General features: G+C 39.0%; 1 pseudogene; it reads left to right on the top strand.

Annotated features, from left to right (window-relative positions):
- The first annotated feature begins 211 nt into the window (after window positions 1-211).
- LOC138069836 (uncharacterized) lies at window positions 212-27,019 on the top strand (annotated as a pseudogene).
- Window positions 27,020-27,942: the final 923 nt, after the last annotated feature.

Raw genomic sequence — 27,942 nt, 5'->3', positions numbered from 1 at the left:
ACTTAAAGAGAACTGTATTCTCTGTTACCAAAGAAAGTTGGTCTATTGGGAGAATTTAGAAATGGAAAAAATGTAGAAAATAATCCACAAGTAAATACCAGGGCAGTTTCTATTTGTACCTATGCCTGTACTGGTAGAAGTCAAGCTCTTTCGAAGACTACACACAAGTGAGGCATAATGCATTTTAGAGGAAAAGTAAAACAAAGAAACCATGACCAGAGGACGGTATAATAGGAAATGGAAGCCATTTCACCGAGCAGCTGTTGCTAAAGCACATCTTCAGCTCAGACCACCACGTGGTGACCCAGGCCCCACAGAAGAGCGTATTAGTGGCCACTTAAAGGGACAATAAACCAACAAACCAAATGATCATACTGTAACACAGCTGCAGCCAGAGACTTAAATCTTTCATACTCAGAAGACATACTTGTTAGTTTTTGCTTTATTATTTTATCTTTTAAATTTAACTTTATTTATCAGATAATTCTTAAATTATCAGATGATTTTTCCACTTGCCTCTATTTTCCTATTTATCTCTCTCTTTAACGTTCATTATAACTAACTTTTGAACATCCTTTTGTCTGTTTCAGAGAACAGGAATTTCAAAGTGAACAAACACAACTACTGTTGGAAAATAAAAATAATCATTGAGACTGTGGACCAGAGTTATAGGAATTGGTCCATGACCAAGACCGCAGGTTTGACAGTGGCAAAAAGCATCCAGCCTGCAGGCCCAGGGCCGTGCCCACAGCACCATGGCTTCTGTAGGAGGATGGATGGGACAGAAGCAGTGACAGGTTTGTCTTTCTGCCATTGCCTGGCCCATCTGAAGGCAAGGGTAGTGGGCACAGAACACAGGAGAATTATGTTAGTGCCCTCATTGCAAGGTAATTCTCCCCTACTCTAGACATAGCCCAGGGAAAGAGGAAAGGGAGACCGGTCATAACCATGGGCTCCAGGACAACTGTGTTCTCTCTTCCCCAGCACCCAGGAGGTCAAGTATCTGGAGAGGCCAGGCCTGGGTGGCTCTTTCTACTGCAGAAAGTCTGAAGTAATATTGTATACATTGCAGTGTGTTCTCCTCACCATGATATCTGAAGTACTATAACTATAAACATCCACATTTACAGATGATGCCTCTGAGTCTCAGAGAGGACCAGGGGCCTACTGCAAAGGGTTTTAATAGGATTTTCATAAATGCAAAGGGTGCATTAATGACAGAGCCAGGCTAGAACCCTGTCTCCTGATCCCCACTCTGATGGTCCCTCCCCTGAACCACATTAACTCTCTGAAATCAACATGGTAAGAGAGGTTTATTGATTCTTCTTTTTATCGTAGTCAGGGGAGGGGGATGGACTCTAGTGAAGATAACAAGGACCCTGCTGTACCAGCAGCATATAAAATCCAACTCTGTACAGATGGTTTTAGCATTTCCCCCCGTGCTCCTTGCCTGTTCTTTTTCTTGGTTGGCATCCCACTGTGTGTGTCCTAGAGAACAAGGCAGAGCTGCCAATTGCCACTCTGGCTAAGGGGCTCCACGGTTTCCATTCAGAAGTAGGGGTTATAATTCCACATTTGAAATTTGGTTTGGATTGAGTTTTGAGCCACAAGTCTCATATTCAAAAGGAAAAAAAAAATTCTCCACAAAGGCTTTTTTTCACCTTTTCAAGTAGAAAGAGGAAAAAGTCTGAAATCCAAATTATTACAAATTACTATTGGTGATGATCGTAAGCACCTTTTTTTCAACAGTCATTGTTCTAAAGGATCTAATACTAATCAACTATCAGAATGACATTAGGAAGTGCTACTCTGGAATCTGCTGAAAATGTGAAATGGGCAGAAAACAAGCTCCCATTTCAGAGCTTCCGTATCGGACATAAATTTCCAAAACATCTTCTAAAGACCAATTTATCCACCATTGGTCTCCTTAGTGGGATTTTGCGTACAAAAGTCTCTTGGGAACGTGAATAGTGACCACTAGCTGAAAGAAATACTGTATATTAATTATTGCTTGTGTAACATTTTGAAGTTTGAAAAATATTTTCCCTCTGTATGCTATATTTAGACGTAAGTGTCTTATTATCCTTGTTACAAACAGGGGAGTTGAGGCTCAGCTAAGTACCTTGCTCAACTTTTCACATAGCTCTTAAGCAATGGAATTGACTCAGGAGAATGTATATTTGTGACATATCCATACTTCTCACAAGTAATTTTTTAGAAAAATAAAAGCCTCTCACTATGTTATGTGACTGTGAAGTACCACTGGAATAAAAGCTTCTGAATCTGCTCAGAGCTGGACTTGGTACCACATATAAGGTGGAGTGCAGGTATTTTCTTGAGGCCACGAAACCTGGGATTGGCCCTGTGACTGCCAATTCATCATTCACTAAAATTCAAATGGGTGACAAGACTGGATTTTATTTAAACATCTATTTCTATAGCTTTCAACATGTCTCAGTTTGTTACTGAGAAATGAACCAGAAATTAGGAACCAAAATTACCTCCTGTTTCTCTGAGGCCTGCTGTAGGACTTACACAGAAAGGAGCTAGGCTGACGCTACCCTATCTTGCCTGAGTCAGAGGCAATTACAGGCTCCCTCTCTTGCATCACTTTAGCAGTTAATTCACAATTTTCTTGTATCATAATCATGTTTTATTATGATTTTTATTTATACTATGTGGTGGTGGTTTAATTCACTAAGTTGGGTCCAATTCTTGTGACCCTATAGACTGTAGCTCACCGGGCTCCTCTGCCCAGACAGGAATACTTCAGCAGGTAGGCATTTCCTTCTCCAGGGGATCTTCCCAACCCAGGGATTGAACCTGTGTCTCCTGTAATTTCCCACTATATTGTGACCCCTTCTGAGCCAGGATTGTTTATAATCTAAATAGTACAGCACCTATACAGGTTTAATGATCATTCACTGAGTGAATGAATATGACATTAGGGAGATCTGCCTTATGAATGAACTCAGAGACTCATGGAACATTTGTGCTAAAGCACACCCACATGGCAGGGACCTGGCTGACTGAAGAGGTGCACTGGCTAGATTGATTCCCTAATCCATTTCTGGCCAGGAAAAAAAATGTTCTGAAATTAGAAAAATACCATTCTTGTTCATTTAAATGTTCCTCATATCACAGCACACCTTTGTTTATAAATATGGTGCTGTTGTTTGTTTTAGTCTCTAAGTCATACCTGACTCTTTTGTGACCCCGTCAGGCTCCTCCGTCCATGGGATTTCCCAGGCAAGAATTTGGAATGGGTTGCCATTTCCTTCTCTAGGGGATCTTGCCGACCCAGGGATTGAACCCGAGTCTCCTGCATTGGCAGACGGATTCTTTACCCCTGAGCCACCAGGGAAGCCCAAATATGGTGCTGCCTTTCCATAAAATAGACAGCAGGCACACATCCCTTTCCAGCAGTGGAATGCGCTGAATCAAACCATTCATGACCTCTTACCTTTCTTCTGCTAACCAGTTGTGTGATTTACAGGTTGACAAGTATCAAATGAAAATATCATTTGGGGTGAGCATTTGAGAAAATACTATGATGAAGGGGGCTCTAGTTAGGCTGAAGGAAAGTGGAACACTTGTTACAGACCAGTGTCAAAAGAGAAGGCTTTCACCACGATGACCAAAGATGAGTCTCTGGCCTCCAACTTGGTCTCTAGTACATAGGGCTGCTCTGCAAGTACTGACAAAACGTAGAGCTATCAAGAGGTGGAATGGGTCTCTCTTCTGACTAGCGCTTTTACTAGCATTTGTATAGCATGTGCTGCTTCCAAAACACTTCTGCACACATTTTGTTAATTAATCCTCAGGAAAGAGGTATAACATATTTGTTAATAATTCATTATATAGACTTTGACCTAGGTTAGAATCTAGGCTTCCTTGTACTTGCTACATGATCTTAGGAGAAATTTAACCCCCCTGAGCCCCAGTTACCATCTTGATAAAGAGGTAATAATAGTACCTATCTCAAAGGCGACTAAGATTAAATAAGATATTGTACATAAAGTATTTGGACAAGTGCCTGGTCTATAATAAGTACTTAATAATAGACCCTTGTAAACGATGTAAATATTATTCTTATTTAAAAGACATCTCCCTGTTTCTGCTGCCCTGGAGAGTTGTTCTGATAGGCAAACCAAGGAAGACCTTCTGAATCAAGTACTTACTCTGCACCAGGTCTCAAGTATGCTGGTTCAGAGTCCTGACAGTCTTTATTTAGTCATAGCTCCTACTGATTTGAGTCAGCCTCTGGTCTCTAGGTCAGGACCAAGCTTGTAGTTTCTCCTCATCATATGACTCTCTTCCACTAGCTTTCTATACTATCTCACACCCTGTGGTCCTGGACAAGCAAGACACGATACAGGCCACTGGAGGAAGATGTTTCATAAAGTCAGCCGAGAAGACAGTTTTTCTTAGAGAGACTGTTTTTGGAAAAGAAATTCCTCCTTTCAAGTAAAATAATATTGACTGAAATCACTGGGCTATGCCAGAGACATCAGGGCATCATTATAAGAAGAGCCTTGACTAAGCAATGTTTATAATTTCAGAGTTGTTTGGAGTTTACGGTATAATTTATGCCATGTGTTCTATCATTAACAGTTTTTAAGACCAATCTTTTTTTTTTTTTTTTAATTTAACTGAACACAAAACACCCACTTGTGACATGACATCTCCCATAATAAGGAAGACATACTCTTTCATTGAACTGGGAGGTTTCCTTTGGAAACCATTATTTGTTGGTTAGCATTTCCCTTCAGCCATCTAACTGGCTGGAGACAGTAAAAACAACTTAAAGAGTGGAGAGTTCAATTTACTTGCCCAGAATGTGTACTGTGAGTGGTGTCCTAGGCTAGTCTGGTTTGACGGTGGGAGCTTGCCTTGATTCACATTCAGGAATCAAGAACACCTCTGTGGTTGAGCAGAGCCTCTGAAGTATCTCTAAAGAAAGTCTTCCAGGCAACAAGGTAGTACTGCTCTGTGTGGAGTGCAAGGGAGGTCACAGCTGTGAGGAATTGAGCACTGACTCCTATCGCGGGGCTGCCAGAAGTTTGTTGAGCACACCACAACACAGACCCTTGAAAGGGCTTGGTTCCTTCTCAGAGGTCTGTCTGTTTGAAATATAGACTGTGTAGAATGAGTAAATCATTAAAGGGAAATGAACTAGTTGAACTTCTAGTGCAGCTTTAAAAAATAATCTACCAACAAAATTCTTTGAAAATAAAGCCACACACACACACCAACCTCTGCCTTGGTTTCATGGCAGAGGAGTAAGACTTTAAATGCTACTTTTGCAACACCAGTGAAAACGTGATTAAATTTACAAAGTGGAAATATTATGGAAGGAAGCTATTTGTCTCCCATTTATTTACACAGTATAGCATGATCTCGTTAACTACCAATGGCCCAAACACTTCGTGTGCTGATTTTTTTTAGCTTCCCAGCTTACATAGGAACTGCTGCTGCTGCTGCTAAGTTGCTTCAATCGTGTCCGACTCTGTGTGACCCCATAGACGGTAACCCACCAGGCTCCGTCGTCCCTGGGATTCTCCAGGCAACAACACTGGAGTGGGTTGCCATTTCCTTCTCCAATGCATGAAAGTGAAAAGTGAAAGTGAAGTCACTGAGTCGTGTCCAACTCTCAGTGACCCCATGGACTGCAGCCCACCAGGCTCCAACGTCCATGGGATTTTCCAGGCAAGAGTACTGGAGTGGGGTGCCATTGCCTTCTCCGACATAGGAACTGCAGGCATGAGTAATATGGCTTTGGCTCTGCCAAACATTAGCACTGGGAATACATGGTAACAGACATCCAAATCACAATCTGTCCCCTGAGCCATGCTCAGTGCCTCCCTCCCTCCCACCCACAACTACTTGGTTGCTAAACTCTATCTACCTCCCAGGAAATCCTTTAAGTCTTACCCTCCCTTGCCTTACTTGGAGCCACTACCATGGTCTCTTGCAAGGAGTGTTTCATAGCCTCCTCGCTGAGTTCCCCAACTTCCCTTTTGTTTTCTTCCATTCTACTCTCTACGCTGCCCCATAATGACCCCTCTAAAAACACAAATCAGCTCATGCCTTACAAGCTCCGATCTGTCACTGATCACAGGATAAAGTTCAAACTCCTTCCAAGAGCCTTTGATGGTCTGGGAATTTATCTGTCTGGGTTCTGTCATTGACTGGTGTATGTCCTTTATCTCTTCGAGCCTCAGCCTCCTCATCCATAAATGAGTATAATAATGGTACTGATCTCCAAGGCTGTCACAGGGGTTCAATGAGATAAGGTAAGTGAAGCCTAAGATAATGGCAGACACAGAAGTGCTAAATGAATGCTATTATCTTTGTACACAGCCCTCAGCAATAGCCCTTACATTAAATAACTTGCAGTTCCTGGAATAGGCTATAATGTTTCATATCTTGTGACCTCATTCCTGTTGTATTTATTAACTGAGGTATCAACTGATTATTCACTCATCAGGTATTTACTGAACACCTGGACATGACTGTGGCTTCAGCACCAACAATCGATTGAGTGCCAAAGATATGACAATGAGCAAGACAGAACAGGTACTAGCTCTCCTGAAGTTTACATTCCAAAAGTGAGGATCCAGACAATAAAATATTTTTATAAGTAAACTCAATATTTTAATGCATTTAGTATTATTAAATAAATACAAAATATCAAACATAGTTTGATGCTCGAAGAAAGTAAGGGTAATGGAGTTGGTGGCAGGCTGAACTAACTCTTCTTGGAGATCAGAACAGGTCTCTCTGAGACAACGACAAGGAACCCGGAGGCACTGAAGTCACTCTAGTCCAAGAAACAATGTTTAATCAAAGTAAATGCCAAATATACATATAAATTATTGGGTTGTATATTTTTTTTACAAATAGAGTTTGCTAAATGAATTTAAGCATAACTTTCCATTTCAAGACGGTATTTTGAGTGTTTCAATTTAAACTGAATAGAACCCAGGTAATTTGAAACATTTTCCAGCATTCCTAATTCTGAAGTCATTTAGTGATTTCTTCTGCCATGGGCATTATGCTACATCTTAAAGAAACAATGAAAAAAAATACTGTCATGGATAAGAAAAAAGACAATCACAGTACAGTATAAAAATTATATGCAAAGTGCTAAAGGACACAGAGAAAGAGGTATAAGACTTCGGCTTGGGGAACTGATTGGAAGAAGAGTGGGTTTGCATTGATGATGAGTTCCATTTTGAACATGTAAGCTTGAAGTGACTGTAAAAAACACTGAGTATAGATGTTGAATAAAAGCTTCAGTGTGCAGATTGAGAGTTGTCTTGATGCCAAAGATCTGTGAGTTATCAGCATGCGTATATGTGGCAGCTGAAGTCATGGAAATGAAAAAGATTGCTAACAGAGTGAGTACAGAATGAGAAGAAAGCTAGGAGAGACATTTAAGAATCAAAAGGAGGAGGAGAAACCTCTGGAGGAGTTAGAAAGACAGTAATGTGCTGTCATGGAGACCAAGACAGAGTTTCAAGATGAAGGGAGTATCTGCTCTGTCAACTTCTACAAAGACATCAAGGAAGATGAGAATGTGACAATAGTTAGACACAGGCAAGGGCAGTAGAGGTAGAGAAGAGGCAGAGTGGATGGTAAAGAACTGGAAACAATGAGAGAGGATAACTGTGTGGGGAACTGTAGTGAATAAAGTCCAGAGAGGTGAATGGTTGACATTTCTGATAGACTTATTTGGTAGAATCCAAGCAGCAGTGTAGATTTCACCTCTATCCAGGAGAATTCGATCAATAAAACTAATTCTACTATGAAATAGAAATCTTAGCTTGGCACCAAGCCTATAGATCACTTCCACATCTGCCCTTTTCTCCCATAATATAAGCACTACTGTTAATGAGCGCTTCCATATGCCTGGCATCATGCATGTGCCTTCTGTAGAGTTGGTCTTTGTGACTTGCCTGCCTCTGGATACTCTAGTAAGTATAAAGTTCAGACACATTTTTTAAAAGTTCTTTGAAATAAATGAAAGAGGCTAAAATCAGAAGCCAAATACTCATCAGAAGGCATTTTGATATAAATTATTTTCATGTAGAACCCAGTGTCCTTTTTAGTGCTGTCCATATATTTGAGATATCACACCAGGCCTGCCCTTTCAAGGGCCAAGTCACCAGTCTTGCCCTTTGCCAGCATGAAAATTGCCCCACTATGTTGCCTTCATTCCTGAAGGTGGCAATGAGGCTGCTGCTGTCTCCACTTTGGAGGAACAACATGCAACAGCAGAGAGTGAGCATCAGCCTGTAGACTGAAGCATGACTCAGCTTGATTGCAGTTCAGATCCCAAACAGAAGATGAACCATCGACACGATCTGCCAGCAAGACCCTAACTCCAGTAGGTATCACCCTTAACAGTCTCAATTTCCAACTGCTAAATGAAAGGGCATTGGGTACCACCTACATTTGTATATGGGTATTTTTGAGTGCCTGTGTAAATGCCATGAAATTCTATTTATACTTCATAATCACATACAATGCTCAGTGTAATTTATACGTACAGAGTGTTTACTTTGAAAAAAGAGAGCTAATGATTTTGTTTGGTTACATCATGCAGTTTAGAAAAATTTCCAACAGTCAGTAATCCAGTGCACTTTTAATTTAGTCTAACACTGCCTACTTTTATTCAGATTTGTTCTTTCAACATGGTTTAGTTCAAAATAAAATTTTTATCTGAGATGGTATATTTGGCGTAGGTCTCAATGACTTTATGAAAGGGGAAAAAAAAAAAAAAACCTCAATGACAGCCCATTAAACATTTAAACCAAAAGATAACAGACCAAAAAAAAAAAAAAAAAGAAAAATGAAGTCATATTCAGTGTAAAGGACTGTACAGGCCAGGTTCAGAAGAGTGTGCTATTTTATCTAGTGTGCACAAATTCAGTCACGGCTAAGTAAAAAGCTTCTGTTCATTTAAGATTAGATAAATATCATTAAATAGCACTACTTGGTAGAATAACTCTTCAGTTCAGTTCAGTCATATCCAGCTTTTTGTGACCCCATGGACTGCAGTATGCCAGGCTTCCCTGTCCATCACCAAGTCCCAGAGTTTGCTCAGACTCATGTCTATCAAGTCAGTGATGCCATCCAACCATCTCATCCTCTGTTGTCCCCTTCTTCTCCTGCCTTCAAGCCTTCCCAGCATCAGGGTCTTTTACAATGAGTCAGTTCTTCGCATCAGGTGGCCAAAGTATTGGTGCTTCAGCTTCAGCATCAGTCCTTCCAATGAACATTCAGGACTGATTTCCTTTAGGATTGACTGGTTTGATCTTGAAATAGAAGGGATAAGAATAACTCTTAGGGGATGATTTTTATGAATTGAGGCTTTGAGAGAACATGTGAATCTTCTTTTATAATAGAAAAAAATTTTAATGCTCATTTTGACAAAACCATTACAGATAGCCTTTTACTTCTTTATTCCCAAAGAATCTATGGTAGGACCCACGCACCAACTGGATAGAAGAAAAGTAGATAAATTTGAGACAGATTTACAAGGAAAACTAAGAAAGAACAGTTGATACTCTGCTTTTTTCAGATGACCTGCATGAAATAATTCACGTTTCTGCAACTCTGAGGCCTGAAAAAACTGTCAGATATACAGGACTCAGGAGACACGGACAGCGAATCAACTTGAAGGAAAGAGGAGAGCCACATGGCTAACAAGACTTCAGGAGAGAAGAGGCCTCATAAGTCAGATAGTCTGACCACCAGCAACACGATTTTGGTTGGATGCTACAGCCTTCTGAAGGACACAGTCTGCTGTTTTTTCTTCCTTTTCAAGCCACTAGATACTTCCTACAAATATTAGGGTGGCAGTATTCTAACAAACCTACACTACAGTTCTGTAATCTGCTCCCTGGCCTAGAAGAATTTGAAGCCCCTCTGTTCCCAGAGTTCCTACCATGGTTCACATCCTCCTGAGAAGTGAAAAGGGAAACAGGGAATGCCTATTATACTGTGGGCACTGTTAGATATATCTTCTCATCTAATCCACATGGCAGCCTTGTAAAGTGTGGTTATCTGCATTTTTCAAATAAGGAACCTCAGTCTCACAGACATTAACCAAGGTTACACAGCTAGTGAAATTAGTGGCAGAGTCTCAATATAACTATAATATGGCTCCTTACAAAAGGCTTCCTGGTGACTCAGAATGGGTCTGAGAACTCACATTTCCCAGATATCTTCAGGGACTGATCAGGTTCAGTTCATTCTCTGTGGACTCAGCCACAGGAAAGACCTGCCTTTTGTGAAACCCAAGACACAGACTATAGCTTGGTACAAACACTAGGGCAGTAGTCACTAGCAGGTTCCCCAGAAGCAGCACAACTGCTTCCCCACTACTCAGTGTTACTAACAAGAAACATCCCTGAAGAAAAGAAAGGAAAAGGCAAGTATAAGTGACCGCTAAAAATACACTGGCAAACTATGCACAAAGAAAAAACATAGCTACAATATTAATATTAGACTAAAGAATTCAAGAAGAAAAAGCACATTATGAAATGGAAAGTAACATTCACAACCAGAATACAATATTTTTCCCAAAATATTGAAAATAAGGGCTACTTGAGAAACATAGTAGTATAGATATATATCTGACAGATAAACACAGAGAAATAGCTACATAACAAAGAATACACATTCTTCCAATTGTGATATTTAATTGTGTGCTTGACTACAATAACCTGAATACATCACTGAAAAAATTTTTTCTAGGCCTTACTTCCTGATTATAGTCCAATAAAGTAGAAACCAACAATTTTAAAAAAAAGGATAAACACTTAACTACTAGAAATATTTCAGTAATCTTGCTGCTGCTGCTAAGTCGCTTCAGTCGTGTCTGACTCTGTGCGACCCTATGGACAGCAGCCCACCAGGCTCCTCTGTCCACGGGATTCTCTAGGCAAGAATACTGGAATGGGTTGCCATTAATCTTAAGCCAAAGTAAAAACAAGTCACTTAGACAGTAACAAAGAATCACTTCATATTAAAATTTATGAGATATGTCTAAAGCTAAATTCAGATGGAAACTTGAAAATTTCATCTGAAACTTATTCCTTCAATAATTTTATTATCAAAATAAAGACTCTAATTAAATAGCTTAATTTTAAATATTAGAAAAATACCAAAATAAACCAATGGAAAGCAGGAAACATAAATTAAAATATTAAAATAACAACACAGAAAATAACAAAAAGAAAATATTAAAAAATGAAAGGACCCAGTCTCATTAAAAAGACAAAACAAAACACAAGATTAGCAGTGAGAAATACACCATAGATACTGAATAGATTTTAAAAACTATAAAAGAATATTATGTGTGACTATTTAACAATCAATTTGAAAGTCTGGAAGAATCATATGACTTTCTGTAAAAAAATATAAAGTGCCAAAGTTGTTCTAAAAAGTGGAAAAAAAAAAAAAAACCCTGATAGACCCATAACCATATACCACTAGATTAGAGAGACAAAGACTTCCCAAAAGACAAAAAAGACATGCCACAGAAGTATGTACTAAGACCAGATAGTTTTGAAATTGAATTCTATTTAATCTGTCAAAACAGGTAATACTTATATTATTCATGTCATTCCAAGTCACAGAAAAAGCTTATAAACTCCGATTCATTTTAGCGAGTTAGCATAACTATAATCTTAAAACCTGATAAAAACAGTACAAACCATGGAATTAGTTATGGAAAAATGAACTCAAATATATAAAAAGGATCAATGGGAACTATATTTGCAACAAATATATAAGAATAATGTCAAGATCCCACTATCTAACTGCTAACCATGGTGCTGAGACAAGTTAAGTGGAAGCACTCCATATAGTCTGAGTAGGAAATCCTGGAATCAAACTAGGAGACCTGACTAGGGTAAATACTGGAGTGTTGCTAAGATGAAATGGAGAAACCAAACTTTATTCAGAAGACTCAGTTATCACTAGGAACACTCTAAGTCTGAAGGGAACTTCTGGACAACCATGTACAATACATATAGCCATTCTTTTTTAGATTATATTCACATTTAGGTCATTACAGACTATTGAGCATTCCTGTACTATACAGTAGGCTCTTATTTAATCATCTATTTTATATACAGCAGTATGTATATATCAATCCCTTGGGGTTCCCCTACGGCCCAAGCAAAGAATCCACCTGCAATATAGGAGACACAGGAGACTCGGGTTTGATCCTTGGATCAGAAAGACCCCCTGGAAGAGGAAATGGAAACCCACTCTACTCTTCTTGCCTGGAAAATTCCATGGACAGAGGAGCCTGAAGGACCACAGCCTATAGAGTCGTAAAGAGTCAGATACAGCTGTGAGACGGAGCACACACACACGTTAGTCCCAATCTCCCAATTTATCCTTCCCCCAACTCCTTCCCACTTGGTAACCATAAATTTGTTTTCTACTTCTGGACCCTATTTCTGTTTTTTCTGTTGTTGTTATTTAGTCACTAAGTTGTATCCAGCTCTTTGCAACCCTGTGGACTGTAGCCCGCCAGGCTCCTCTGTTCATGGGTTTTCTCCAGGCAAGAATACTGGAGCGGGTTGCCATTTCCTCCTCCAATAAGTGATATCACATGACATTTGTGTGTGACTTACTTTATTCAGCATGGCAATCTCTAGGTCCATCCATGTCACTTCAGTATCTAAGATTACATTTTCATATATAGTTTAATATCATTAAAAGATCATTCATCAAGTAAAAAGAAGTTGTTGAAAAGTCTTGGTGGAGTAGCATTAAAAATATTTTACATGTAGCCATGGAGATATATGAATCAATTCATATAAATTTATCATAAAAGAAAACTCTACTTAGAAAAAGAGAGACATCTATCTTATTTGACTTCATCAGCAATATTCATACATAATTTCAGATCTTCAGGTAAAGTTAGAGGCTACTAATACAGCAGAAGTCGACTACTACATATTAACTGTTCAATACTCCACAGACATAATTTCCTGTCTTCCATGGGTCTGATAAATCAGCCCAAGATAAGAAATCCCTAAATAAATACTCCTTGATGCAAAACAAAGTTATCTTAACTGCAGTATTTTCTTTTTTTTGCTAAATTTGAGGGAAAAAACACAAAGCTTTTAACTCCATTCCGCAAATAGAAGAAATACTTAAGACTTGTCAACATATGTGACTTACTGATATTTAACTAATTTGAATGATAAAATCTATTCTCACAACTAAACAGGAGTCTCTTTAAAAATCTGTCAAGATAATAACATAGCACAGCTCAGGGAAATACAGCCATTATTTTGAAATAACTTTAAATGAATATAATCTATAAAAATATGGAATCACCATGCTGTACACATGGAACTAACGTTATATTGTAAATAAACTATACTTCAGTTTCAAAATAAATAATGCAAAAAATGGAAAAGATTAAAATTTACAAATATTGAGAGCTACAAAAGACTGAATTTAGTAGGGAAAATTCAAATATGCTTTATATATTAAAATTTTGTTCATTGATAATGCTATTCAGTTATTCTTAGAAGAATGTCGACTCTGAGATGACACGTACCGAAGTATTTTGGGGTGGAGTGCCATGATGGCTTCTTCTTGCAAGTGATTCAGCAGCAACAACAAATGGGAGGAGGAAACAAAATATGTAAAAGTGATGACCGTATATGAAAGGCATATGGGTTCTACTGCACCAATTTTTCAACTTTTCTGAAGAGTTGTATTTTTTCAAAATGAAATGTAAAAGGAAAAATGTGATTACAGACAATTATCGGCCTTTGTCTCTTCTATGTTAGTATCTTAGTAGCTGGGATACAAGTCATCGACATGCTTTCATTTCCCTCCTTCCCCATTCCAATATTTATCTTTTGTGAATATAATTCTTAACATTAATTAAGACATATCACTGTGCCAGGAAGAGATTGTTACAAACAGACATAATAATCCAGTATGGAAAATGCAGACAGACTCAGTTCTTTTAAGCTGTTCAAAAATACTTAGGAAACACCACAGAATCTTGGTTTATTTTGTGACTTGGAGGGATACTTGGAATATTTCTGGAGTGGCTGCATGATTCTGATGACACACGTATTCTTGTCTTTCATCTTTGCTTTTCGTCATGTTTCAGGCAACACGTGAAATCCCCAACCCTGGAGAGGAGTGGTCTTATTCCAAGCATGTGGGTCTCTCCTGACACCTACTGATTGAGGCCAGGAAGGCTGAGGATGACAATAAAAGCTCCCAAATTCTTGTGTGGGATGGGAATTTCCCACCAGAAAAGGAGGACAGAGGCATCAAGATTTTTTGAAGTTCCACAGGCAATTTGTATGAAGCCGATTTGAAAAACAGTGCTCTAGAGACTTGCTCCTCAGTGTGGTCTGAGATTTTAGGTAAGCAGAAATCAGTGCTGTGAAATTAGGTACCATACTTAACAAAGAACTATTGATTTCATGGTATAATATATTATGGAAGACCTCCCTTGAAAATTCAGGAAATATTAGTAAAGAGATTAATACTATTGGTTTCCTCATAAATTCTTGGCAATCTGTGGACTTTAAGCAAACAGAAATACATTTCACATTGCCTCATTATTACCACAGCTACCACTGCTCAATTGTTTCTTTTACCCAAATACACTGAGTAGGGCTGTGGACCTTTACTATTTCATTTGTATCTCTGTTAACAGTTTTAGAGTATAAACTGAAACTGAACTGTAAAGAAAAAACAATTTGCTGAAGCTATTCTCTAGAGAAAATGCAATGAAGAGTAAGATAAATCATGAATACATTTATGGATAGCAAACAGATGATTTTTTTCCAGCACAGATGACATTAATTCAACTAATATTGGAGATAGGCCATATGAGCAAAAACTTTCCAAGGGTAGTATGAACATGATAATGAAAATTTTGTGCATTTTGCTTCTTTGGGTTGTTTTTAGGGCCTTCCCTGGTAGCTCAGTTGGTAAAGAATCCGCCTGCAATGCAGGAGACCCTGGTTCGGCTACCCACTCCAGTAGTCTTGGGCTTCCCTTGTGGCTCAGCTGGTAAAGAATCCACCCTCAACACAGGAGACCTGGGTTTGATCCCTGGGTTGAGAAGATCCCCTGGAGAAGGGAAAGGCTACCCACTCCAGTATTCTGGCCTGGGGGGTTGCTGATGCACTGGTACAGTGTTCTGAAACTTTTTTCCTACAGCAAATTTAACACTCAATGAAATAAATTATTACTCCCGTTTGACTGCTTCTGGCAAGAACAAGAATTTCACAAACCAACAAATGGCTGATTCAAAGTATGTTTTTATGTAAAATACAAGGAATTGTTGTCATTTAGTGAAGGCTTAATATATGTTAGGCATTGTGGTAAGTATCTGCATGTTTTTTCCATTCAACTCTCAAACAGTCCTATGATACCTATGTATCATCTACATCATTATTTGGAAGAGGAAACAGAGGCTTAGAGCTTAATTTGCTCTAAATCAGTCAATGACACCAAGCTCTTCTCCTCTAATACTTCTTACAGAGGGCTTCCCAGGTGGCTCAGTAGTAAAGAACCTGCCTGCCATCGCAGGAGACACAGGTTCAATCCCTGAGTCAGGAAGGTCTCCTGGAGAAAGAAATTGTAATCCACTCCCAGTATTCTTGCCTGGAGAATCCCCAGGAGAGAAGATCCTAGAGGGTTACCATCCGTGGGGTCACAAAAGAGTTGGACATGACTTAGTGACTAAACAACAACTTCTTACAATTATTGAGGATTAGAAATGTTCTTCCCAGTAGGATCTACTGATCTGAGCTGGAATTCTCTGAAACATTCTAGGGACAGAAGCCTGGTCTATGGGGCTTCTATAGTTTTAACTCATCCTTGTCTTGCTCAGAAAGAATGCTAGTTGATAGTGTTCTTCTCAACAGGTGGCAGTACTTGGCACCAAGACTCCTTACAATGCCCCTGAGTTCTAGGAAGTAGCCAGCTTCCTACTTAACAGGCCCCACTTCCTAATCCCCTAAACCTCTGAAAAGGGTATGAGGTGCAGGGAAAGTTGCAGATATTAATAATTTATTGGGATAAGTCTTTTAACAGCAACAAAAATCCTGGTTTCATGAAACTTGAAGATATGTGGATTTGCTTCTATACCACCCAGTAAAACATACTGAGATAAAACAAATCACATGAAATTTTTGGTTTCCAAGTGCATATAAAATTTTTGTTTATGCTATACTGTAGCATATTTCAGTGTGTAACAGCATTATATCTTAAAAAACAATGTACATATCTTAAGAATATCTTATTGCTAAAAAACACTGACATCAGAGCCTTCATAATCTTTTTGCCAGTGGAGGGCTCTACCTCCATGTTAATGGCTGCTTACTGATCAGGGTGGTGGTTCCTGAAGGTTGGGGTCTTGGCAGCAATTTCTTAAAATAAGACAACAGTGAAATTTGCCACATCAATTGACTCTTCCTTTCATGAACAGTTTGTCTGTGGTATGCAGAGCTGAGAGCATTTTACCCACAGTAGAACTTCTTTCAATATTGGAGTAAATTCTCTCCTGCTGCTTGGTCAACTCAGTTTATATAATATTCTAAATTCTCTGTTGTCATTTCATCTTCATGGCATCTTCAATAGGAGCAGATTTTATCTAAAGAAACCAGTTTCTTTGCTCACCCATAAAAAGCACCTCCTCGTCTCTTAGGTATAGCATAAGACTGCAGTAATTCAGTCACCTCTTCAGGCTCCACTTCTGATTCTAGGTCTCCTGCTCTTTCTACCACTTCGGCAGTTACTTCCTCTCCTGAAGTCTTGAATCCCTCAAAATCATCCATGAGGACTGAAATTAACTTCTTCCAGACTCCTATTCACATTGATATTTTGACCTCTTCCCATTAGTCACAAGTATTCTTGATGGCATCTAGAATGGTGAATCCTTTCCAGGAGGTTTTCAATTTACTTTGCTTAGATCCATCGCAGGAGTCATCATCTACGGTAGCCAAAGCCTTATGAAACATATTTCTTCAATATAAAACTTCGCAGTCGAAATCCCTTAATCCATGGGCTGCAGAATGGATGCTATGTTAGCAGGCATGAAAACAACATTAATTTCATTTACATCTCCATTAGAGGTCTTAGGTGATGAGGTGCATGTTGAATATTCAAAATATTTAACGATATTTTGAAAGGAATCTTTTTTTTTTCTTCTGAGCAGTAGGTCTCAACAGTGAGTTGGCTTTGGGGGGCCTTGTCTTTTGTTAATTTGTGTTTTGCCACACCAGTTGGCTTTCAGGATCTTAGTTCCCTGAGCAGGGATTGAAACACTTCAGCCATGGCAGTGAAAGCATCAAATCCTAACCACTGGACTGACAGGGAATTCCCACAACAGGGGGCTTAAAATATTCTGTAAATCATGTTGTAATGTCATATCATCCAGGACAGCACTTGCTGTTCCATTTATAGATTATGGGCAGAGCAGATTTAGCCTACTTCTTAAGGATCCTAAGACTTTTGGAATGGCAAATGAGCATTGGCTTCAACTGAAAGTCACCAGCTGCTTTAGCCCCTAAAAAGAGAGTCAACTTGTAGTTTGAAACTTTGAAGCCAGGCATTGACTTTATCCTAGCCAGCTATGAGTCTCAGATGGTATCTTCTACTAATACAAGGCTGCTTCATATACACTGAAATTCTGTTGTTTAATGAAGCCAAAATCATTAATTATCTGAACTAGAAATTAGGATAACTTACTGTAGCTTCTACATCAGCACTTGCTGCTTCACCTTGCATGCTGTGTAATGGAGGTGGCCGTTTCCCTTAAATCTCATGAACCAACCTCTGCTAGCTTCAACTTTTTTCTGCAGCTTCCACACTTGTCTCAGCCATCACAGGACCGAAGAGAGTTAGGGTCTGGTTTTGGATGAGACTTTAGACTAAGGGAATATCCTAGCTGGTTTGGTCCTCTTTGCAGACCACTGAAACTTTTTCCATAGCAGTAGTAAGACTCTTTTATTCTCTTATAATTTTTGCACATTTACTGCAGTAGCACTTTTCATTTTTCTCAAAAATGTTTCCTTTGCATTCAAAACTTGGTTATCTGTTCAGTGCAAGAGGCCTAGCTTTTGGCCTGTTTCAGCTTTTGACATGCCTTCCTCACTAAGCTTAATCATTTTTGGCTTTGACTTAGAGTAAGAGATTTGTGACTCTTCCTTTCACTTGAACACTCAGAGGTGATTTTAGGGCTATTAATTGGTCTAATTTTCAATATTATCATATCTCAGGGAATAGGGAGGCCCAAGAAGAGGGAGAGAGATAAGAAAATAGCCCATCGGTGGAGCGGATAGAACACATGATTAAGTTCGCCACCTTTATGAGTATAGTGGCTCATGGCATCCCAAAACAATTATAGTAGTAATATTGAAGATCACTGATCACAGAAAATCCTAACAAATATAATAATGATTTTACATAAAAATAAAAAAAAAATACTGTGTCACCAAAATGTGATACAGACACATTAAGAAAATGCTGCTGGGAAAATGACACCGACAAGCTTGCTTGATACAGGATTGCTACAAAATTTAATATGTAAAAAATGTAGTATCTGAAAAGTGAAATAAAGTGAAGCATGATAAAACAAGGTATTCCTGTATTGCCTTTGGAATATACAGACACTGCATATTGTAAGAACTGCTTCTCACATACAAAAGTGTGTATGTTTTGCCTAAGACAAAAACACTGTAACTTTTTAAACACATAGGAGTTCAGTTATTCCCCCTATATTTTTAAATGACCCAATCCCTTACATTTCCCAAGTCAGTTATGGAGGCAAATGGATAATTCCTATCAAATGTGTAATCAAAAATATTATTTATGACAAAGAGAATAGAAAATATCCATTGACATGCAATCACAGTTTGTTAGTAAGACCTTTTGTCTCCATGTCATACGAGCCTTACATTTAACATGTATGTAGTAATAGAACACAGAAATGCCCTCACAAATCCACTTCAGGAAAGAAGTCACCTGGTGGTTTGCACCACAGTTTATTAAGCCACTCCCTGACTTTCACATATGCCCAGCTCTAGGCAAGAATATGTCTGCATATACCCATGTGACTAGTGACTTTCAACAGATGTCCACGTTAAACTGAAAATAAACAGTATATCAAATAAAATTAAATATTGGGTTAATAAAATGTTATAGAAAAACCCTAATGAACTCTATGGCCAACCCAACACATACAGGAAATATTATTTCAAGTCAACTAGATTACATGCAGGACCATATCAACTCTTTAAGATTAAAAAATTAATAAAACATTTATAACCAGCTCATGCTCCTTTCAAATATAAAATCATTAAAGCTGACTGGTTTTCAAACGCAAGTTACCCTCAATATACCAAGACGGGAAGTGGCTAAGCTCATTCAGAGACGGAACCACCACTGCATGAGTTGTAAGCAAACTGAGATTTCTATCCTTGAGAGGCTGCTGCTGTGCAAATACAGGATTCTGAAATTCTTTTCACCTAAAGAACTGATTGCATTTCCACAAGCAATGAGTTTCATTAGATGAGATGACAATAAACAACAGCCTTGCATAAGCACTAACCTAGGGTGGCTCTTGTACACATTTATTTTGTCTTAGATATTATCCTGAGTTCAGCTTGTTTGTGTGTCAAACGGATGTTTGTGTGTCAAACGGATGTTTGTGAAATGTTGTCATCCACCGGGAGTTAAGAGATATCAACATTGGCCTAACATCATATATATATATATATCTCTCAGAAGAGAACATTAGAATGTACATTTATATATATATATATATATCTCAGATGAATTGTTCAAGTTAAATACCAACAGTTTAAAAGTCAACATTTGTTCTCCAAATGTCCACATCGTTCATACGTATTTACTTAAAATTTTATACTTCTTAAATTTTTGAAAGAAAAGTAATGAATCCCTGCCGTGACACAATATTACAAAGCCTAAATGAATATAATAGGTGGTATGCTTAGATGAAAGAACAGGGGAACATCATGATTAAGAAAATCAGTTCTGTGGCTAGACCTTAACAGTCGCCTAAGCTTTGGGATAATTACTTCACAGGGTTGTTATATAAGATAACATAAGCCAAGTACTTAGTACACTGCTTGACTCATCATAGTAAATGTAGTGTTATCAAAAATCCTTATCAATAATTTTAATTCTAGAAAATGAATGACTGAATACTCAGTTTGAGTGGTTTTTGTCACCTTTGTGTGTGATTCGAGGGGATTTCTGGTAGTTTAAAGCCTTGCATGTCTTGAAAACGAGATTTATTGGTCCACTCTCATCTCACCCCATGATCTCAGGAGAAACTTACAAGTTTAGGATTCTGCTTGTGTCCTAATTTGAGAAAGTCAACGCTGTTTCTAAAACATGTTGCAGAGTACCTTTAATGGCTTCCCCGATAGCTCAGTGGTAAAGAATCTGCCTGCAATTCAGGAGACACAGGAGTCATGGGTTCGATTCCTGGGTTGGGAAGATCCTCTGGAGAAAGAAATGGCAGCCCACTCCAGTATTCTTGCCTGGAAAATGCTATGGACTTGGGAACCTGGTGGCTACAGTCCACAGGGTAGCAAAGAGTCGGACATGACTGAGCGTGCAAATACACACACACCCTTAACAGGGAATAGAGGCCTGTCTATTAGAAGCATCTTCTCAGAAACTTAGGGGAGATTCAAAGCCAAATCAGTGTAGCCCAAGTCTGGTGCCAAAGGAACATTTTACCCACATGTTAGGCTTATTTGAATTATAACACAGTTGGTTCTGAAAATCAGAATCAAGATGCCAAGGACACACTGATCAAATTATTAAAATTCACAAGATAAAAAAAAGCTTCTACCACACATTCCATTCAAAAATTAGTTCAGAAGTTTGTCTTGTTATCACACATCCCATTTGGCAAGTTTTTATTAGGTCCAATAAAAACTCTATTCACTAGAGTTTAAAGCATTTAAATATGGCTGTTTTATATGGTTTTGTAGCCACAGCTGGTGCAAATGTGTTGACAAAAAATCATTCAGGAAAGCAAGTCTAAGAATATAGTTGGGATTGATATTCTCTTCAGGCCAGGTGTGCAGATCAAATGTCAAGCAACACTGCCAGTTCTGATGCATAATTAGGAGAGACTAGGAGATTTAGCACTTGGAAGCACATAATTGAGTAAAAAACAATTAAGCACAATTTTTAGAAGCTTATCACGTGCTCCCTTCCACTGGCTTCCATCACCGACATTACAGGACACGTGGTTTTGTGCTACCTTCCCCCTTACGTCTGCATGTGTCTGCTCAGTCGCTTCAACCGTGTCTGACTCTTTGTGACTCCATGGACTGTAGCCCACCAGGATCCTCTGTCCATGGAATTTTCCAGGCAAGAATACTGGAGGGGGTTGCCATTTCCTCCTCTAGGGGCTCTTCCCCTGGACCCAGGAATGGAACTCGCGTCTGTTGCGTCTCCTGCTGTGGCAGGCAGATTCTTTACCACTACCGTCACCTGGGAAGCCCCACCTCCCCACTTCTACCTACTGCCAAACAAAATCAGATAATGCTATTCCTGATTGTCTAAATCGTAAAGTTTACAAAGTACTTTCACATGCATTGCTCATTTAACCCTCACATCCACATAAAATGGAATTTGCGAAAATAGCAAGAAAAGCATTACTCTTCATATTTTAAGAGGTGAGAAAGGTAAAGTGACCTATACAAAAATGTAGTGGTTAACACATAGAAATACACCCAGAACTTCCTCTTGAAGTGCCCCAATATCAGAACAGCCACAAAATTAGGGCCACTCTGGGACTCAACAAACATCTGGAGACCTTTGGCTCACACCACTGATTGCCAGACCAGCTGCAGAGGTACCAAGGAACAAGATCTGAATTGGAATGAGCTTCAGAAGCCCACTCCTCAAGACCAGTGGACTGTGGGCTAATTCTTGGGATCTGAAAGGAAAATTGAATGTCAATTCTGGGGCACTGGATTAAAGTACAAGGATATATTCTAGTGGCTGGAACCAGGAGTACTTCTAATATCATCCAACAAAGTTAATAATGCTCATACTGTCAACTAAGGGAAAAAAAAAGTTCAGCATCTGCCTTTGCTTATAGGTCTCAAATACTTCCAAACCATATGTGGATTTAACATGGATTTGATGATACTGTATAGCTGTTTTTTGATTTCTTGGTTGCTCTTTTTTTTTTTTTTTGCATTCTGGAAAGAGAACATGAAAGACCAAATGAAAAGAGCTAGTGCCAAAAAAATGTTTTAATTCATCTTTCTTTTGAAAACATTGGATTCATGAGCTCAGTCTTCTTTTATTGACTTTATAATTTCCTGATGTTTTTACTTAATTTTGCTTAAAGCACATATAACTGGATGCCTACAAATTATTCTCATAACCTCATCCATAAATGACTCAATACATGGCAGGAAAATAGGTTTATATAAAAAATCTCCAATTGATGTCAAAATCACTAGATTCCAGAGCAATTTAAAAAGGAATTCTGAGATCCTATAGGAATAGAGTTGCATATACTCAGAGGTCCCTTTTTATTCCTGTAACACATGCAAAGGCAGCAGAAAGAACAGGAAACAAAATTCAAATCTATATTTGAAGGAACTGGGAAGTTAGACTCCAAAATATTTGTAAATTCTGCCAAAAGCAACTGAGTTTGCAGAGAAACCGCAAGGAGGGAAGCAGAATAAAGCCCAGGAGACAGACAGCACAGCAGTGGCAAATATCAGAAATTTACAATAAACAAACAAAAACAGTTCCTGAAGTTCAGAGATACATTCTAAGAGGCAGGAACTATATCCTTTGTCTGAACCCAGAAGATGCAAGAACAGAGATGAATTGAATATTGAAAGAAGCCCCCTTGAACCTGATTGATTCAGAGAAATGGAGGAATCAAGAAGAGCTACAAGCCATACAGATAAGCTATATTTGCAGGAAACACTGTCAGCTAATAAGTGAAGACTCTTTTGTTAAAATCATTTAGTGTTGAAGATCACCTTGGTTTCTTTCCACCTTAGGAAAGTTCTACAAAGAGCTGATACAAGAAAATTCATGAAGAATGTATCCTTGTACAATACAAAACTTCGTATGTGTATGAATCAAAATTCAATACATTCAATAGGAAAATTTAATAAAAAACACAGCATCAATACAAAGATGCTATACAAACAAGGGATTAAGTGGCAAATTTATTAACAGAGAAAGCCACTCACCAGAGCAACACTGCCACAGAACAGGTAAAGTGAATGCAAAGGTTTCAGTTCAGTTCAGCTGCTCAGTCATGTCCAACTCTTTGCAACCCAATTGACTGCAGCATGCCAGGCCTCCCTGTCCATCACCAACTCCCAGAGTTTACTCAAACCCATGTCCATTGAGTTGGTGATGCCATCCAACCATCTCATCCTCTGTTGTCCCCTTCTCCTCCTGCCTTCAATCTTTCCCAGCATCAGGGTCTTTTCAAATGAGTCAGTGCTTCGCATCTGGTGGCCAAAGTATTGGAGTTTCAGCTTCAGCATCAGTCCTTCTAATGAATGCTCAGGACTAATTTCCTTTAGCATGGACTGGTTTGATCTCCTTTGCAGTCCAAGGGACTCTCAAGAGTCTTCTCCAACACCACAGTTCAAAAGCATCAATTCTTTGGTGCTCAGCTTCTTTATAGTCCAACTCTCACATCCATACATGACTACTGAAAAAACCATAGCCTTGACTAGACAGACCTTTGTTGGCAAAGTAATGTCTCTGCTTTTTAATATGCTGGCTAGGTTGATCATAGCTTTTCTTCCAAGGAGCAAGCATCTTTTAATTTCATGGCTGAAGTCTTCATCTGCAGTGATTTTGGAGCCCAAAAATATAAAGTCTGTCACTGTTTCCCCATCTACTTGCCGTGAAGTGATGGGATTGGATGCCATGGTCTTCGTTTTCTGAATGTTGAGCTTTAAGCCAACTTTTTCACTCTCCTCTTTCACTTTCATCAAGAGGCTCTTTAGTTCTTCACCTTCTGGCATAAGTGTGGTGTCATCTGCATATCTGAGGTTTATTGATATGTCTTGCAGCAATCTTGATTCCAGCTTGTGCTTCCTCCAGCCCAGCGTTTCTCATGATGTACTCTGCATAAAAGTTAAATAAGCAGGGTGACAATATACAGCCTTGACATACTCCTTTCCCAATTTGGAACCAGTCTGCTGTTCCATGTCCAGTTCTAACTGTTGCTTCCTGACCTGCATACAGATTTCTCAGGAGGCAGGTCAGGTGGTCTGGTATTCTCATCTGTTTAAGAATTTTCCAGTTTGTTGTGCTCCACATAGTAAAGGGTTGCTATGAGTTAATAAAAACAATCCCCTCTATGAGAAATAGCCCCAAAACAAAACTGAAAGATCTTAAGAAAGAAATGTTGAAAAGGACGAAGCATGAGCTGTAAGAACTGAGGGGGGAAGTAAAGAAAGAAAATAAAACCACCACAGAAATTAGAATAAGACTTTAAGAAAAGGTGAAGAGCAGCATATTATAGGAAATATAAAAGGGATATAGAAGATAAAAAGAGGAAATAGAGAAAAATAAAAATAAAGGAAGACTTGAGAAGGACTGAGAGAAAATGAGAGCTATAGATGCCAGGTATGGGAGACCCAACATACACATAACTGCAATCCCTATGGAAAATCTAAATGATGGGACCGAACAAACAGTTAAAGACATAATTCAAGTAAACACTACACAATGAAAGGCCGCAGACTGTGCCTGCACCATTTTGTGTTAATTTATCCAAAATAGTAAACGTAGAGACATAATCTAGTATATTTACCTGTCTTCAAAGATGAAGAAAGAATTCTTTTGGCAAAAAGATCAAATAGATTATATAGAATTAAAACATCAGAGTGATCTTAAATTTCTTCAGAGCAATATTTATCACCAGAAAATGTAACAAAGCCTAGAAAATACTGAAGGAAAGAAGGAAAGAACTGAGAATTTAATATCAAATCAGATTGGGCTTTAACTTTACAGACAACAAATTATAACATGAAAGAATTTAGAGAATACTGTTCCCATCGTTTCTTGCATAAACTTCTAAAGACAAAGGACTGGCCATGAGTTTTAACCCAGAGAACTGTAGAACTCAAACAAGTGTGGAAAGATTAGGGTGACAGAAGAGAACTTGGATACTGTAGGTCTTAACAGAGGAGCCTGGCAGGCTACAATCCATGGGGTCAGACATGATTTAGCAACTGAACAACAACAAAAAATTGGAAGAAAATGGAGGAAAATGTGGGAGGAAAGGGCTTCCCAGATGGTGCTAGTGGTCAAGAACCTGCCTGCCAATGCAGAAGATGTAAGAGACACAGGTTCAATCCCTGGGTCAGGAAGATCCCCGAAGGGCATGGAAACCCACTCCAGCATCCTTGCCTTGAGAATCCCATGGACAGAGGAGCCCGCAGGGTACTGTCCATAGGGTCACAAAGAGTGAAGCAGCTTGGCTCACTTGAGTGAAAGACATGACTGAAGTGACAGCACACAATGGGAGAAAAGGTGCATATATTCTGTCGTGTAGTATCTGTTGTGAACGGATATCATTTAAAGATGACATGTTATGCAATATCTATACTAATATTTAAGAATACAAAGGTAAATTTTAAAGCGAGGTACAGAGACAGGCTAGGGAAAGAAGGAAAAATAGGAAAGATTTTAATTTTATCATTGCTCATAAAACAGGACTAATAAACGATGTCTACGTTTATGAGGAACCAAAAATAAGATATGAAGCTATCATCACCAAAGTATTATCATAAAACATAACAGCAAACCTTTCTTAATCCCAGCTAAATCACACAGAGAAAGCAAAATGAAGGAAACAGAAAACAAGCCTCCTGCTCCACTGCTTTCTCTCTCCCCAGCCTGTACCTATGCTTCCCTACAATCAGCGGACAGAGGATGAGAAACCTCAGGCCCGGCAGAAAGATGGTTCTGAATATTACACAAGCACCACCTAAAAGTGGACAGTTACAGCAATACAGCCCTTCTCTGAGACATCCCTGAAGGACAGCAGTAAATAGAAATCTTCCCAGGGAGCGGAACTTTGAGCTGTGCCTCTGGTTGTTCATGTTCCTTGGAAGGGGAAATGGTCAGATGTGCAATTGCACACAAATTCATGGGCTGGCTGATTGGTCAGAAACTTGATAAGAACATGACTGGAAAACAGGAAACAAGGAAAGCTGGTGGAAAGGGTATATGGATAGATCTCTCTAAAGGAACAAAAATCCCCATGATAATAGTTGTGTCCCATGTGAACACTTACCAAAGGGAGACCTCAGCAGAGAAAAATTATAATAATCAAGTGGATAAGAGGACCCATTTTACAGACACCAATCTCTTTCCCCAGCCACTAGTGCCACTGCCCAGTGGACTCAGGAGCAAGGTGGCAGTGGTGGCAAGGATGGAGGTTATGCATCCGCTCAGCATCACAGACTTCTACTCACCAAGGCCAACCTGGCTATGGCCACTGCTGATTACCCCATTAGTTGGCAGCAGAGACTAACCCTGAGCTCCCCAAAATGGTACCACTTCCTGGGGTGATGAGCCCGCTATTTGGTGGCAGGTTGATTACACTGTATGACATCCCTTCTGAAGGGATAGTGTTTTGTTCTCACTGGAATAGATATTTATTCTTGATATGGATTTGCCTTTCCTGCATGCAATACTTCTGCCAAAACTACAATCCACGGTATTGCGCACAGCACTGCTTCTGATCAAGAAACTCATTTCACAGCAAAAGAAGTGAAGCAATGGAAACATGCTCATGAAATCCACTATTCTTAACTATGTTCCCCACCATCCTAAAGCAGCTGGCCTGATAAAAGGGTGGAATAAGCTTTTGAAGACTCAGTTATAGCACAAGCTGGGTGAAGACACATTGCTGGGGCCGGAGAAAATACAACAGAAGACTGATACACTCTGAGAAATGAAGGGTAGGGGAGAGGAGAGGAAGGAAGGGAAGAAAAGAAAAGATTCAATCTAAAATCAGACAAGGTAGAACACTTAGGTTAAAAAGCACTAAATAAGGCAAAGAAGGAAACTTTATAACTTTATAAAACCAAGGGTAATTCACAGTAAAGACATAACATTTATGACTACTTATGTAACAAGTCGGAGAAGGCAATGGCAACCCACTCCAGTACTCTTGCCTGGAAAATCCCATGGATGGAGGAGCCTGGTAGGCTTGGGGGTTGCAAAGAGTTGGACATGACTGAGCGACTTCACTTTCACTTTTCACTTTCATGCATTGGAGAAGGAAATGGCAACCAACTCTAGTATTCTTGCTTGGAGAATCCCAGGGACGGGGGAGCCTGGTGGGCTGCCGTCCATGGGGTTGCATAGAGTCAGACATGACTGAAGCGACTTAGCAGCAGCAGCAGCATGTAACAAGTAATTAGAGGATACACAAGGAGGAAAAAACCTTATTAACAATAGGAAACTTTAATTCACCTCTCTCAGGCCATGATTGATCAAAAGAGGAAAAAATTAGGAATATGATATAGAAACTCTCAACTCAGTTCAGCTCAGTCACTCAGTCATGTCTGACTCTTTGCAGTCCCATGGACTGCAGCAGAGAATGTTATTTGTACTGTTTCCACTTTTTGAAATGTACTGAAAATTTTTTTTGATTACTATGTCCTCAGTTTCTGTGAATGTCTCATGGGCACTTAAACAGAAGGAATAATTCTCTGATCAATATGCAAATCTACAAATTAACAATAAAATCAGAAGATAGAAAGCCTGTATCTACTGGAATTTTTAAAAATTCCCTTAAAATATTCTTGAATCCAAGAGGAAAATTTGAAGCTAAAATTGGAGAACATCTAAAAACATAAAACCATACAT

Source organism: Capricornis sumatraensis, chromosome 2 (assembly GCF_032405125.1).
Source record: "Capricornis sumatraensis isolate serow.1 chromosome 2, serow.2, whole genome shotgun sequence".
In the NCBI taxonomy this organism is placed as follows: Eukaryota; Metazoa; Chordata; class Mammalia; order Artiodactyla; family Bovidae; genus Capricornis; species Capricornis sumatraensis.
This window is presented reverse-complemented; position numbering and strand designations above follow the sequence as displayed.